Genomic DNA, 15195 nt, shown 5'->3' on the forward strand with positions numbered 1-15195 from the left:
AATTCAACCATGCTTTCGCCTTATCCTTCAAAGAAAAAGGAAAAAGGCGCAAACGGATCGAATCGTCTGAAAAGTTTTGGAACTTAAAGGTGGAGCAAATGTCTAAGAATTCTTTCACGTGATGATATGGATCCTCCTTATCTGAACCATAAAAGGATGGCAACAGTTGTATGACCCCAGGTTTAAGTTCAAAGTGTGCTGCTGTGGTGGCAGGCAACACTATACATGAAGGTGCATTAAATTGGACAGGAGCTGAATAATCTCTAAGAGCTTTAGTTCCATTCTCTTCCGTCATTTCAAACAGGATGTTTCTAAATCTTCTATGAAAGGTTCTTTCTATTTCAGGGTCAAAGAGATCTACGTCCTAGCATAAACTATGTTATCAATATAAGAAAGAAAACTAAACTAAGAAGCAACCTAAGAGAAATAAAACTAGACCTAGCAACTATGAGATTCTAAAACAAGAAAAAGCTATGTAAAGGAAAATTGGAAAGAAGAACCCGGAAAAGGAGATGATGAATGTCTGTAGATTTGAGAGCTCCTCCTTTTGAAGACAATGTTATTTAGCAGCTTCCTTCCTCAATTCCTGTAAACAAAAAGAAAACAAAAATAAATTAAATTTCCTAAAATAATGCTTAAAACAAAAAAAAATAAAAAAAAATAAAAAAAATAAAATAAAAAAATAAAAAATTTTGTAATAAAAGCTAAGTTAGTTTCTAAAAAGGGAAAATTTTTTTAAAACTAGAAAATAGAAAGTTACTTGAAAGAAGAATCAGAATCTAGAATTAGAAAATAGGAAATTTCTAAAAAATAAAAAAAATAGAATAGCCTAGAAATAGAAACTTTCTAAAAAAATAAAATAAAACCTTAATTCTAAAAATAGAAATTAGAAAAAAATAGAAAATTTGGAAAGAGATTACCAAATTAGTAGTTTATGTCAGGTCCCTACCAAACAGGAAATAGGTTAGTTCCTAAAAAAATTTAACCTAAAGTTAGTAAAAAAAACTAAGACTATGAATTATGATAAGAGAGAATCCTAAATCCAATTGGATCGAAACAGTCCCCGGCAACGGCGCCAAAAACTTGATGTTTTATTTAAACCAACCTGATTTAAATGATTTTTAAACTCGCAAGTATACGAATCAGATGTAGATATGGTACGTATTACGAGATCGTTCCCACGAGGACTGGTCGTCACAATTCAAAATTAAAGACTCTTCTTAACTAATCCAACAAATATTTGCGATAGTAATTAAATAAACTAAATAAAAATCAATGAAAAAATAACCAAGAATAATGAGGACAATTCAATCAAGGAGAAGACTAGGACTTTCGAATCCACCCCTAATTATCATAAACCTTGTTTTACCTGTTGATTCACCCTAATCCAGATTGATATCAAAATAAAGTGCACTCTATGTCCTTGGTCGGGTACACAGAATGTATAATTCTTTAAAGTATATGGATTACAACTTTCCATCCATGGTCAGGCATGGAGAGATGTAAATTCCTGTGTTTTCCTCTATAGGAACCTGTTCATGGTCAGACACAAGCACCTACAATAATATTCCAAACAACATCCATAACTAGACTTTGGTTAAGCTCTTAGAATGGAGAAGCTCAAAACTTCCAATTAAGCACACTAGAGAAAGAAACACATCAATTAAATCAAAATAAAATCAACACATAACAAGGATTATTCAAATTAGGGGCTTCATCTCAGCCCTAGCTAAGAAGTTTAGCTACTCATGGAATCAACTGGAAAGAAGGAAAAATATAGATGATAAAAGAAAAAACATCCGTCCAATCTCTCCCTTCTTTCTTCCTCTCTATCTCTTGCTTCTCCAAGCTGCAAAAATTTCAAAAAAAATGGATGATCTGGCTCTTGAATTTCCTTTTTTTTTTCTTGCTTTCTTCTCTGGATCTTTCCTTCTTCCAAAACAAACTTCTTCCTTCGATTCCCCCCCCTCCAACAAGCCTTTTCTTTCTCTCTTATAGCTCTCAGCTGCGGTGCAGAGCTGCACATGAGAATAGCAACCGGTTGGTTGAGAACAGCAGTCGGTGCGTGTATACACGTTATGCATTGAAAATCGGAGCCTCCCATGTTCCGTTCCTTGCATGTTTACCAAATAATTATCGTCCCTTGGGACGTTTTTGAGTCGTCTACAAGATGGACGGATCAGATCTTTCATCTGATTGAGGATGGTGGGCCACGACCCTTGTGAAAGTCGGACAGCGTCCGGCGTGCGTAAACAGGGCAATGCGCTGACCGTGCTGCGACGTTGGTGGGGCCCAATTCGTTGCTATATAGACAAATCCAAGCCATCCATTGGATGCAGCACAAAATTTCAGTCGAGAATGGACTGTTTTCATTGTCTGCTGACGCGGCCCACGTGATTTTGCTTCTTGCCATCCATTCTGTTTTTGAACGGTTAGAAACCGATCTCTACTGCCATCTGAAATAACAACACCTAGGCGATGGTAACATGGACCATTATGATCTAATAGACGGTCCAGATTGGACTTACGAGCTGTGATGGTGGCCCACAACAGGGGACCGCAAGTCCCTGTTGCCGTTTTGGCGAAGCCGAAAACGGCAGTTTCCTTTTTCTTTTAAATTTCGTCGGTCAGCGCCTGCTGACCAACCTTGAATGTATAGATGTACTGCCGGTGTGCGTCTGCACTGTGTGCATGCGGTACACATGTGAGGTCCATCATGATGTATGCATCAAATCTCCTCCGTCCATATGATTCTCCATGTATTTTAAAGCGTTGATACCAAAGATGAGCCATATCTAGGGACCAGGTGGGCCCCACTTAAGGAATTAAAGGGCTGATCTGGCCGTTGGGCCACTTCTCGAGATATTCAATGGTTGAAATTTAATATGTACGGTTTATTTATGGCCTCCAGGCTATGCATGAAGTTTCGAATCAATCGGATGACGGGAACCATGTGATCTTGTATTTTGGACCATTTTCGGGTCTTTTTAACGTGAACGGCTTGATTTCCATGAGTCCCTGGCATGTAAATTCTTCAGTCTTAGTTCCCTGGAGTGCGTCCCTTGCTCTGGTGACTTCTAGGTGTCAAATTCATGCTTGTAGTACTCTTTTTTTTCATCAACGCTCCTGATTTCATCCTGCAACGAAAATATAATTAAAATACTCCGTTAAACATTATCATGTACATAAAATTAGGTAATAATTGGGGTCTGATATGCAATATTCGACCCTCATCACATATCCATTGCAATGGATCATGAAAAGCAGCTTCAATCATATGTTGAGGTTGGATCATGAAAAGCAGCTTCAATCATATGTTGAGTTTGGATCTTGAAAAGTAGCTTCGATCGTATGATGAATTTGGATCACGAAATGAGCCTAATCATACGAACAATTTCGATCCACTGAATGGCTCAAGTATGTCAATGATTTTTATCCATCAAAATGGTCAATGTCAAAGGTTTGGATCACTAGATGGGCCAAATCAGATTAATTGAATTGTGTATAGAACAGAAGAGGGTTTTAAGGCATGACTTAGCACATCCATTGCAATGGAACATGAAAAGCAACTTCTACCATATGATGAGTTTGGATCATGAAAAGCAGCTTCAATCATATGTTGAGTTTGGATAGTGAAAAGCACCTTCAATCGTATGATAAGTTTTGATTGTCGAATAAGCCTAATGATAAGAACAACTTTTATTTATTGAATGGCTCAAGCATGTCAATGATTTTTATCCAATGAAATTGCCAATGTCAAAGGTTTGGATCACTAGAAATGGGCCGAATCATATTTATTTATATCGTTGTAAAAAGAAACCTGATTGATTGAATTGTGTAATCAAACAGAAGATGGTTTTAGCGAATGGATCATCTTAGCATATCCATTGCCATGGATCATGAAAAGCAGCTTCAATCATATGTTGAGTTTGTATCATGAAAAGCAGCTTCAATCATATGTTGAGTTTGGATCATGAAAAGCAGCTTCAATTATATGTTGAGTTTGGATCATGAAAAGCAGCTTCAATCGTATGATGAGTTTGGATCGTCGAATGAGCTTAATAATATGAACAATTTTTATCCACTGAATGGCTCAAGCATGTCAATGATTTTTATCCATCGAAATGGCCAATGTCAAAGGTTTGGATCACTAGAAATGGGCCGAATCATATTTATTTGGATCTTTGTAAAAAGAAACCTAATTGATTGACTTGTGTAATTGAACAGAAGAGGGTTTTCGCGCATGGATCAACTTAGCATATCCATTGCCATGGATCATGAAAAGTAGCTTCAATGATATGTTGAGTTTGTATCATGAAAAGTAGCTTCAATGATATGTTGAGTTTGCATCATGAAAAGCAGCTTCAATCGTATGATGAGTTTGCATTGTTGAATGCGCCTAAAGATATGAACAATTTTTATCCACCGAGTGACTCAAGCATTTCAATGATTTTTATCCATCGAAAAGGCCAATGCCAAAGGTTTGGATCACTAGAAATGGGCCGAATCATATTTATTTGGATCGTTGTAAAAAGAAACCTGATTGATTGAATTGTGTAATCCAACAGAAGAGAGTTTTAGCGCATGGATCAACTTAGCATATCCATTGCCATGGATCATGAAAAGCAGCTTCAATCATATGTTGAGTTTGTATCATGAAAAGCAACTTCAATCATATGTTGAGTTTGGATCATGAAAAGCAGCTTCAATTGTATGATGAGTTTGGATCGTCGAATGAGCCTAATGATATGAACAATTTTTATCCACTGAATGGCTCAAGCATGTCAATGATTTTTATCCATCGAAATGGCCTATGTCAAAGGTTTGGATCACTAGAAATGGGCCGAATCATATTTATTTGGATCTTTGTAAAAAGAAACCTAATTGATTGACTTGTGTAATTGAACAGAAGAGGGTTTTAGCGCATGGATCCTCTTGGCATAACCATTGCCATAGATCATGAAAAGCAGGTTCCATCATATGTTGAGTTTGGATCATGAAAAGCAGCTTCAATCATATGTTGAGTTCGGATCATGAAAAGCAGCTTCGATCGTATGATGAGTTTGGAACGTCGAATGAGCCTAATGATATGAACAAATTTTATCCACTGAATGGCTCAAGCATGTCAATGATTTTTATCCATCGAAATGGCCAATGTCAAAGGTTTGGATCACTAGAAATGGGCCGAATCATATTTATTTGGATCTTTGTAAAAAGAAACCTAATTGATTGACTTGTGTAATTGAACAGAAGAGGGTTTTTGGGCATGGATCCTCTTGGCATAACCATTGCCATAGATCATGAAAAGCAGGTTCCATCATATGTTGAGTTTGGATCATGAAAAGCAGCTTCAATCATATGTTGAGTTTGGATCATGAAAAGCAGCTTCAATCGTATGATGAGTTTGGATCGTCGAATGAGCCTAATGATATGAACAATTTTTATCCACTGAATGGCTCAAGCATGTCAATGATTTTTATCCATCGAAATGGCCAATGTCAAAGGTTTGGATCACTAGAAATGGGCCGAATCATATTTATTTGGATCGTTGTAAAAAGAAACCTGATTGATTGAATTGTGTAATCGAACAGAAGAGGGTTTTAGCGCATGGATCCTCTTAGCATATCCATTGCCATGGATCATGAAACGCAGGTTCAATCATATGTTGAGTTTGGATCATGAAAAGCAGCTTCAATCATATGTTGAGTTTGGATCATGAAAAGCAGCTTCAATCGTATGATGAGTTTGGATCGTCGAATGAGCCTAATGATATGAACAATTTTTATCCACTGAATGGCTCAAGCATGTCAATGATTTTTATCCATCGAAATGGCCAATGTCAAAGGTTTGGATCACTAGAAATGGGCCGAATCATATTTATTTAAATTGTTGTAAAAAGAAACCTGCTTGATTGAATTGTGTATAAAAAAGAAGAGGGTTTTAGCGCATGGATCAACTTAGCATATCCATTGTCATGGATCATGAAAAGTAGCTTAAAGCATATGATGATTTTCGATCATGAAAAGCAACTTCAATCTTATTATTATGAGTTTGGATCGCCGACTAAGCCTTATCATGTGAACAATTTGGATCCACTAAATGGCTCAAGCATGTCAATGATTTTTATCCATCGTAATGGCCAATGTCAAAAGGTTTGGATCACTAGAAATGGGCCTAATCGTTTAATTTGGATCATTGTAAAAAGAAACCTGATTGATTGAATTGTGAATAGAACAGAAGAGGGTTAGGTTAAGGTCATCGATCAACTTATCACATCCATTTTCATGGATCATGAAAAGCAGCTTCTACCATATGATGAGTTTGGATTATGAAAAGCAGCTTCAATCATATGTTGAGTTTGGATCATGAAAATCAGCTTCGATCGTATGATGAGTTTGGATCGTCGAATGAGCCTAAAGATATGAACAATTTTGATCCACTGAATGGATCAAGCATGTCAATGATTTTTATCAATCAAAATGGCCAATGTCAAAGGTTTGGATCACTAGAAATGGGCCGAATCATATTTATTTGTATCGTTGTAAAAAGAAACCTGATTGATTGATTTGTGTAATCAAACAGAAGATGGTTTTAGCGAATGGATCATCTTAGCATATCCATTGCCATGGATCATGAAAAGCAACTTCAATCATATGTTGAGTTTGTATCATGAAAAGCAGCTTCAATCATATGTTGAGTTTGGATCATGAAAAGCAGCTTCAATCATATGATGAGTTTGGATCGTCGAATAAGCCTAATGATATGAACAATTTTTATCCACTGAATGGCTCAAGCATGTCAATGATTTTTATCCATCGAAATGGCGTACGTCAAAGGTTTGGATCACTAAAAATGGGCCGAATCATATTTATTTGGATCATTGTAAAAAGAAACCTTATTGATTAAATTGTGTAATTGAACAGAAGAGGGCTCCACCCCCACTTGGGAATCGATACCATGACCTCAGTGTTGAAACGAGAGGTTTGGATTACTAGAAATGGGCCAAATCATATTAATTTAGATCGTTATAAAAGGATCGTTATAAAAGGAAACCTAATTCATTGAATTGTGTATAGAACAGAAGAGGGTTTTAAGGCATTGATCAACTTAGCACATCCATTGCCATGGAACATGAAAAGCAACTTCTACCATATGATGAGTTTGTATCATGAAAAGCAACTTCATTCATATGTTGAGTTTGGATCATGAAAAGCAGCTTCAATCATATGTTGAGTTTGGATCTTGAAAAGTAGCTTCGATCGTGTGATGAATTTGGATCGCGAAATGAGCCTAACAATACGAACAATTTGATCCACTGAATGGCTCAAGTATGCCAATGATTTTTATCCATCAAAATGGTCAATGTCAAAGGTTTGGATCACTAGATGGGCCAAATCATATTAATTGAATTGTGTATAGAACAGAAGAGGGTTTTAAGGCATGACTTAGCACATCCATTGCCATGGAACATGAAAAGCAACTTCTACCATATGATGAGTTTGGATCATGAAAAGCAGCTTCAATCATATGTTGAGTTTGGATCATGAAAAGCAGCTTCAATCGTATGATGAGTTTGGATTGTCGAATGAGCATAATGATATGAACAATTTTTATCCACTGAATGGCTCAAGCATGTCAATGATTTTTATCCATCGAAATGGCCAATGTCAAAGGTTTGGATCACTAGAAATGGGCCGAATCATATTTATTTGTATCGTTGTAAAAAGAAACCTGATTGATTGAATTGTGTAATCGAACAGAAGAGGGTTTTAGCGCATGGATCAACTTAGCATATCCATTGCCATGGATCATGAAAAGCAGCTTCAATCATATGTTGAGTTTGTATCATGAAAAGCAGCTTCAATCATATGTTGAGTTTTGATCATGAAAAGTAGCTTCAATCGGTAGAATGAGCCTAATGATATGAAGAATTTGGATCCACTGAATGGCTCAAGCAGGTCAATGATTTTTATCCATCGAAATGGCCAATGTCAAAGGTTTGGATCACTAGAAATGGGCCGAATCATATTTATTTGGATCGTTGTAAAAAGAAACTGGATTGATTGAATTGTGTAATCCAACAGAAGATGGTTTTAGCACATATGAATTTGGATCGGTAAATGAGCCTCGTCATATGAACAAGTTGATCCACTGAATGGCTCAAGCATGTCAATGATTTTTATTCATAGAAATGGCCAATATCAAAGGTTTGGATCACTAGAAATGAGCAAAATCATATTAATTTGGATCGTTCTAAAAGGAAACCCGATTTATTGAATTGTGTATAGAACAGAAGAGGGTTTTTAAGGCATGGATCAACTTAGCACATCCATTGCCATGGAACATGAAAAGCAACTTCTACCATATGATGAGTTTGGATCATGAAAAGCAGCTTCAATCATATGTTGAGTTTGGATCATGAAAAGCAGCTTCAATCGTATGATGAGTTTGGATCGTCGAATGAGCCGAATGATATGAACAATTTTTATCCACTAAATGGCTCAAGCATGTTAATGATTTTTATCCATCGAAATGTCCAATGTCAAAGGTTTGGATCACTGGAAATGGGCCAAATCATATTTATTTAGATCATTGTAAAAAGAAATCTCATTGATTGAATCGTGTAATTGAACAGAAGAGGGTTTTAGGGCATAGATCCTCTTAGCATAACCATTGCCATGGATCATGAAAAGCAGGTTCAATCATATGTTGAGTTCGAATCATGAAAAGCAGCTTCAATCATATGTTGAGTTTGCATCATGAAAAGCAGCTTCAATCGTATGATGAGTTTGGAACGTCGAATGAGCCTAATGATATGAACAATATTTATCCACTGATTGGCTCAAGCATGTCAATGATTTTTATCCATTGAAATGGCCAATGTCAAAGGTTTGGATCACTAGAAATGGGCCGAATCAAATTTATTTGGATTGTTGTAAAAAGAAACCTGATTGATTAAATTGTGCAATCCAATAGAAGAGGGTTTTAGCACATGGATCAACTTAGCATATCCATTGCCATGGATCATGAAAAGCATCTTCAATCATATGTTGAGTTTGGCTCATGAAAAGCAGTTTCAATCATATGTTGAGTTTGGAACTTAAAAAGCAGCTTCAATCGTATGATGAATTTAGATCGCGAAATGAGCCTAATCATACTCACAATTTGGATCCACTGAATGACTCAAGTATGTCAATGATTTTTATCCATCAAAATGGTCAATGTCAAAGGTTTGGATCACTAGAAATGGGCCAAATCATATTAATTGAATTGTTTATAGAACAGAAGAGGGTTTTATGGCATGACTTAGCACATCCATCGCAATGGAACATGAAAAGCAACTTCTACCATATGATGAGTTTGGATCATGAAAAGCAGCATCAATCATACGTTGAGTTTGGATAGTGAAAAGCAGCTTCGATCGTATGATGAGTTTGGATCGTCGAATGAGCCTAAAGATATGAACAATTTTGATCCACTGAATGGCTCAAGCATATGTCAATGATTTTTATCCATCAAAATGGCCAATGTCAAAGGTTTGGATCACTAGAAATGGACCGAATCAAATTTATTTGGATTGTTGTAAAAAGAAACCTGATTGATTGAATTGTGTAATCCAATAGAAGAGGGTTTTAACGCATGGATCAACTTAGCATATCCATTGTAATGGATCATGAAAAGCAGCTTCAATCATATGTTGAGTTTGTATCATGAAAAGCTGCTTCAATCATATGTTGAGTTTGGATCATGAAAAGCAGCCTCAATCGTATGATGAGTTTGGATCGTCGAATGGGCCTAATGATATGAACAATTTTTATCCACTGAATGGCTCAAGCATGTCAATGATTTTTAACCTTCGAAATGGCCTATGTCAAAGGTTTGGATCACTGGAAATGGGCTGAATCATATTTGTTTGGATCATTGTAAAAAGAAACCTGATTGATTGAATCGTGTAATTGAACAGAAGAGGGTTTTAGGGCACGGATCCTCTTAGCATAACCATTGCCATGGATCATGAAAAGCAGGTTCAATCATATGTTGAGTTCGGATCATGAAAAGCAGCTTCAATCATATGTCGAGTTTGCATCATGAAAAGCAGCTTCAATCGTATGATGAGTTTGGAACGTCAAATGAGCCTAATGATATGAACAATATTTATCCACTGATTGGCTCAAGCATGTCAATGATTTTTATCCATCGAAATGGCCAATGTCAAAGGTTTGGATCACTGGAAATGGGCCGAATCAAATTTATTTGGATTGTTGTAAAAAGAAACCTGATTGATTAAATTGTGTAATCCAATAGAAGAGGGTTTTATCGCATGGATCAACTTAGCATATCCATTGCCATGGATCATGAAAAGCAGCTTCAATCATATGTTGAGTTTGGCTCATGAAAAGCAGCTTCAATCATATGTTGAGTTTGGAACTTAAAAAGCAGCTTCCATCGTATGATGAATTTGGATCGCGAAATGAGCCTAATCATACTCACAATTTGGATCCACTGAATGGCTCAAGTATGTCAACGATTTTTATCCATCAAAATGGTCAATGTCAAAGGTTTGGATCACTAGAAATGAGCCAAATCATATTAATTGAATTGTTTATAGAACAGAAGAGGGTTTTAAGGCATGACTTAGCACATCCATCGCAATGGAACATGAAAAGCAACTTCTACCATATGATGAGTTTGGATCATGAAAAGCAGCTTCAATCATATGTTGAGTTTGGATAGTGAAAAGCACCTTTAATCGTATGATGAGTTTGGATCGTCGAATGGGCCTAATGATATGAACAACTTTTATCTATTGAATGGCTCAAGCATGTCAAAGATTTTTATCCATCGAAATTGCCAATGGCAAAGGTTTGGATCACTAGAATGGACCGAATCATATTTATTTGGATCTTTGTAAAAAGAAACCAAATTGATTGACTTGTGTAATTGAACCGAAGAGGGTTTTAGCGCATGGATCCTCTTAGCATAACCATTGCCATGGATCATGAAAAGCAAGTTCAATCATATGTTGAGTTTGGATTATGAAAAGCAGCTTCAATCATATATTGAGTTTGGATCATGAAAAGCAGCTTCGATCGTATGATGAGTTTGGAACGTCGAATGAGCCTAATGATGTGAACAATTTTTATCCACTGAATGGCTCAAGCATGTCAATGATTTTTATCCATCGAAATGGCCAATGTCAAAGGTTTGGATCACTCAAAATGGGCCGAATCAAATTGATTTGGATTGTTGTAAAAAGAAACCTGATTGATTGAATTGTGTAATTCAATAGAAGAGGGTTTTAGCGCATGGATCAACTTAGCATATCCATTGCCATAGATCATGAAAAGTAGCTTCAATCATATGTTGAGTTTGGATCATGAAAAGCAGCTTCAATCATAGGTTGAGTTTGGATCATGAAATGCAGCTTCAATCATATGTTGAGTTGGCATAATGAAAAGCAGCTTCAATCATATGATAAATTTAGATTGGCAAATGAGCCTAATCATACGAGCAATTCTGATCCATTGAATGGCTCAAGCATTTCAATGATTTTTATCCACTGAAATGGCCAGTGTCAATGGTTTGGATGACTAGCAATAGGCCGAATCATATTAAGTTGGATTGTTATAAAAGGAAACCTGATTGATTGAATTGTGTTTAGAACAGAAGAGGGTTTTAAGGCATGGATCAACTTAGCACAACCATTTGCATGGATCATGAAAAGCAGCTTCTACCATATAATGAGTTTGGATTATGAAAAGCAGCTTCAATCATATGTTGACTTTGGATCATGAAAAGCAGCTTCGATCGTATGATGAGTTTAGATCGTCGAATGAGCCTAAAGATATGAACAAATTTTATCCACTGAGTGGCTCAAGCATGTCAATGATTTTTATCCATCAAAATGGCCAATGTCAAAGGTTTGGATCAATAGAAATGGGCCGAATCAAATTTATTTGGATCGTTGTAAAAAGAAACCTGATTGATTGAATTATGTAATCCAATAGAAGAGGGTTTTAACGAATGGATCAACTTAGCATATCCATTGCAATGGATCATGAAAAGCAGCATCAATCATATGTTGAGTTTGTATCAAGAAAAGCAGCTTTAATCATATGTTGAGTTTGGATCATGAAAAGCAGCTTCAATCGTATGATGAGTTTGGATCGTCGAATGAGCCTAATGATATAAACAATTTTTATCCACTGAATGGCTCAAGCATGTCAATGATTTTTATCCATCGAAATGGCCTATGTCAAAGGTTTAGATCACTAGAAATGGGCCGAATCATATTTATTTGGATCTTTGTAAAAAGAAACCTAATTGATTGACTTCTGTAATTGAACAGAAGAGGGTTTTAGCGCATGGATCCTCTTGGCATAACCATTGCCATGGATCATGAAAAGCAGGTTCAATCATATGTTGAGTTTGGATCATGAAAAACAGCTTCAATCATATGTTGAGTTTGGATCATGAAAAGTAGTTTCGATCGTATGATGAGTTTGGAACGTCGAATGAGCCTAATGATATGAACAATTTTTATCCACTGAATGGCTAAAGCACGTCAATGATTTTTATCCAGCGAAATGGCCAATGTCAAAGGTTTGGATCACTAGAAATGGGCCGAATCATATTTATTTAGATCGTTGTAAAAAGAAACCTGCTTGATTGAATTGTGTATAAAAAAGAAGAGGGTTTTAGCGCATGGATCAACTTAGCATATCCATTGTCATGGATCATGAAAAGCAGCTTAAAGCATATGATGATTTTCGATCATGAAAAGCAGCTTCAATCATAGGTTGAGTTTTGATCATGAAATGCAGCTTCAATCATATGTTGGGTTGGGATAATGAAAAGCAGCTTCAATCATATGATAAATTTAGATTGGCAAATGAGCCTAATCATACGAGCAATTCTGATCCATTGAATGGCTCAAGCATTTCAATGATCTTTATCCATTGAAATGGCCAGTGCCAAAGGTTTGGATGACTAGAAATAGGCCGAATCATATTAAGTTGGATCGTTATAAAAGGAAACCTGATTGATTGAATTGTGTTTAGAATAGAAGAGGGTTTTAAGGCATGGATCAACATAGCACAACCATTTCCATGGATCATGAAAAGCAGCTTCTACCATAAGATGAGTTTGGATTATGAAAAGTAGCTTCAATCATATGTTGAGTTTGGATCATGAAAAGCAGCTTCGATCGTATGATGAGTTTGGATCGTCGAATGAGCCTAAAGATATGAACAATTTTGATCCACTGAATGGCTCAATCATGTCAATGATTTTTATCCATCAAAATGGCCAATGTCAAAGGTTTGAATCACTAGAAATGGGCCGAATCAAATTTATTTAGATTGTTGTAAAAAGAAACCTGATTGATAGAATTGTGTAATCCAATAGAAGAGGGCTTTAACGCATGGATCAACTTAGCATATCCATTGCAATGGATCATGAAAAGCAGCTTCAATCATATGTTGAGTTTGTATCATGAAAAGTAGCTTCAATCATACATTGAGTTTGGATCATGAAAAGCAGGTACAATCGTATAATGAGTTTGGATTGTCGAATGAGCCTAATGATATGAACAATTTCTATCCACTGAATGGCTCAAGCATGTCAATGATTTTTAACCTTTGAAATGGCCTATGTCAAAGGTTTGGATCACTGGAAATGGGCTGAATCATATTTATTTGGATCATTGTAAAAAGAAACCTGATTGATTGAATCGTGTAATTGAACAGAAGAGGGTTTTAGGGCATGGATCATCTTAGCATAACCATTGCCATGGATCATGAAAAGCAGGTTCAATCATATGTTGAGTTCGGATCATGAAAAGCAGCTTCAATCTTATGTTGAGTTTGCATCATGAAAAGCAGCTTCAATCGTATGATGAGTTTGGAACGTCGAATGAGCCTAATGATATGAACAATATTTATCCACTGATTGGCTCAAGCATGTCAATGATTTTCATCCATCGAAATGGCCAATGTCAAAGGTTTGGATCACTAGAAATGGGCTGTATCAAATTTATTTGGATTGTTGTAGAAAGAAACCTGATTGATTAAATTGTGTAATCCAATAGAAGAGGGTTTTAGTGCATGGATCAACTTAGCATATCCATTGCCATGGATCACGAAAAGCAGCTTCAATCATATGTTGAGTTTGGCTCATGAAAAGCAGCTTCAATCATATGTTGAGTTTGGAACTTAAAAAGCAGCTTCAATCGTATGATGAATTTGGATCGCGAAATGAGCCTAATCATACTCACAATTTGGATCCATTGAATGGCTCAAGTATGTCAACGATTTTTATCCATCAAAATGGTCAATGTCAAAGGTTTGGATCACTAGAAATGGGCCAAATCATATTAATTGAATTGTGTATAGAACAGAAGAGGGTTTTAAGGCATGACTTAGCACATCCATCGCAATGGAACATGAAAAGCAACTTCTACCATATGATGAGTTTGGATCATGAAAAGCAGCATCAATCATATGTTGAGTTTAGATAGTGAAAAGCACCTTTAATCGTATGATGAGTTTGGATCGTCGAATGAGCCTAATGATAAGAACAACTTTTATCTATTGAATGGCTCAAGCATGTCAAAGATTTTTATCCATCGAAATTGACAATGGCAAAGGTTTGGATCACTAGAATGGACCGAATCATATTTATTTGTATTGTTGTAAAAAGAAACCTGATTGATTGAATTGTGTAATCAAACAAAAGATGGTTTTAACGAATGGATCCTCTTAGCATATCCATGGCCATGGATCATGAAAAGCAGCTTCAATCATATGTTGAGTTTGGATCATGAAAAGCAGCTTCGATCGTATGATGAGTTTGGAACGTCGAATAAGCCTAATGATATGAACAATTTTTTTCCACTGAATGGCTGAAGCATGTCAATGATTTTTATCTATCGAAATGGCCAATGTCGATGGTTTGGATCACTAGAAATGGGCCAAATCAAATTTATATGGATTGTTGTAAAGAGAAACCGGATTGATTGAATTGAGTAATCCAATAGAAGAGGGTTTTAGCGCATGGATCAACTTAGCATATCCATTGCAATGGATCATGAAAAGCAACTTCAATCATATGTTGAGTTTGGATCATGAAAAGCAGCTTCAATCATATGTTGAGTTTGGATCTTGAAAAGTAGCTTCAATCGTATGATGAATTTGG

The 15195-nt window shown here is 36.2% G+C and overlaps 1 protein-coding gene across 4 annotated transcripts in view; it reads right to left on the reverse strand.

The window, feature by feature from the left end:
• The window catches only part of LOC131219610 (cyclin-dependent kinase B2-1-like), a 104424-nt gene that overhangs the window by 52106 nt on the left and 37123 nt on the right, over positions 1–15195 (reverse strand). The gene's annotated exons all lie outside the window — the stretch shown is intronic.

This window comes from Magnolia sinica, chromosome 11 (assembly GCF_029962835.1).
Source record: "Magnolia sinica isolate HGM2019 chromosome 11, MsV1, whole genome shotgun sequence".
Lineage (NCBI taxonomy): Eukaryota > Viridiplantae > Streptophyta > Magnoliopsida > Magnoliales > Magnoliaceae > Magnolia > Magnolia sinica.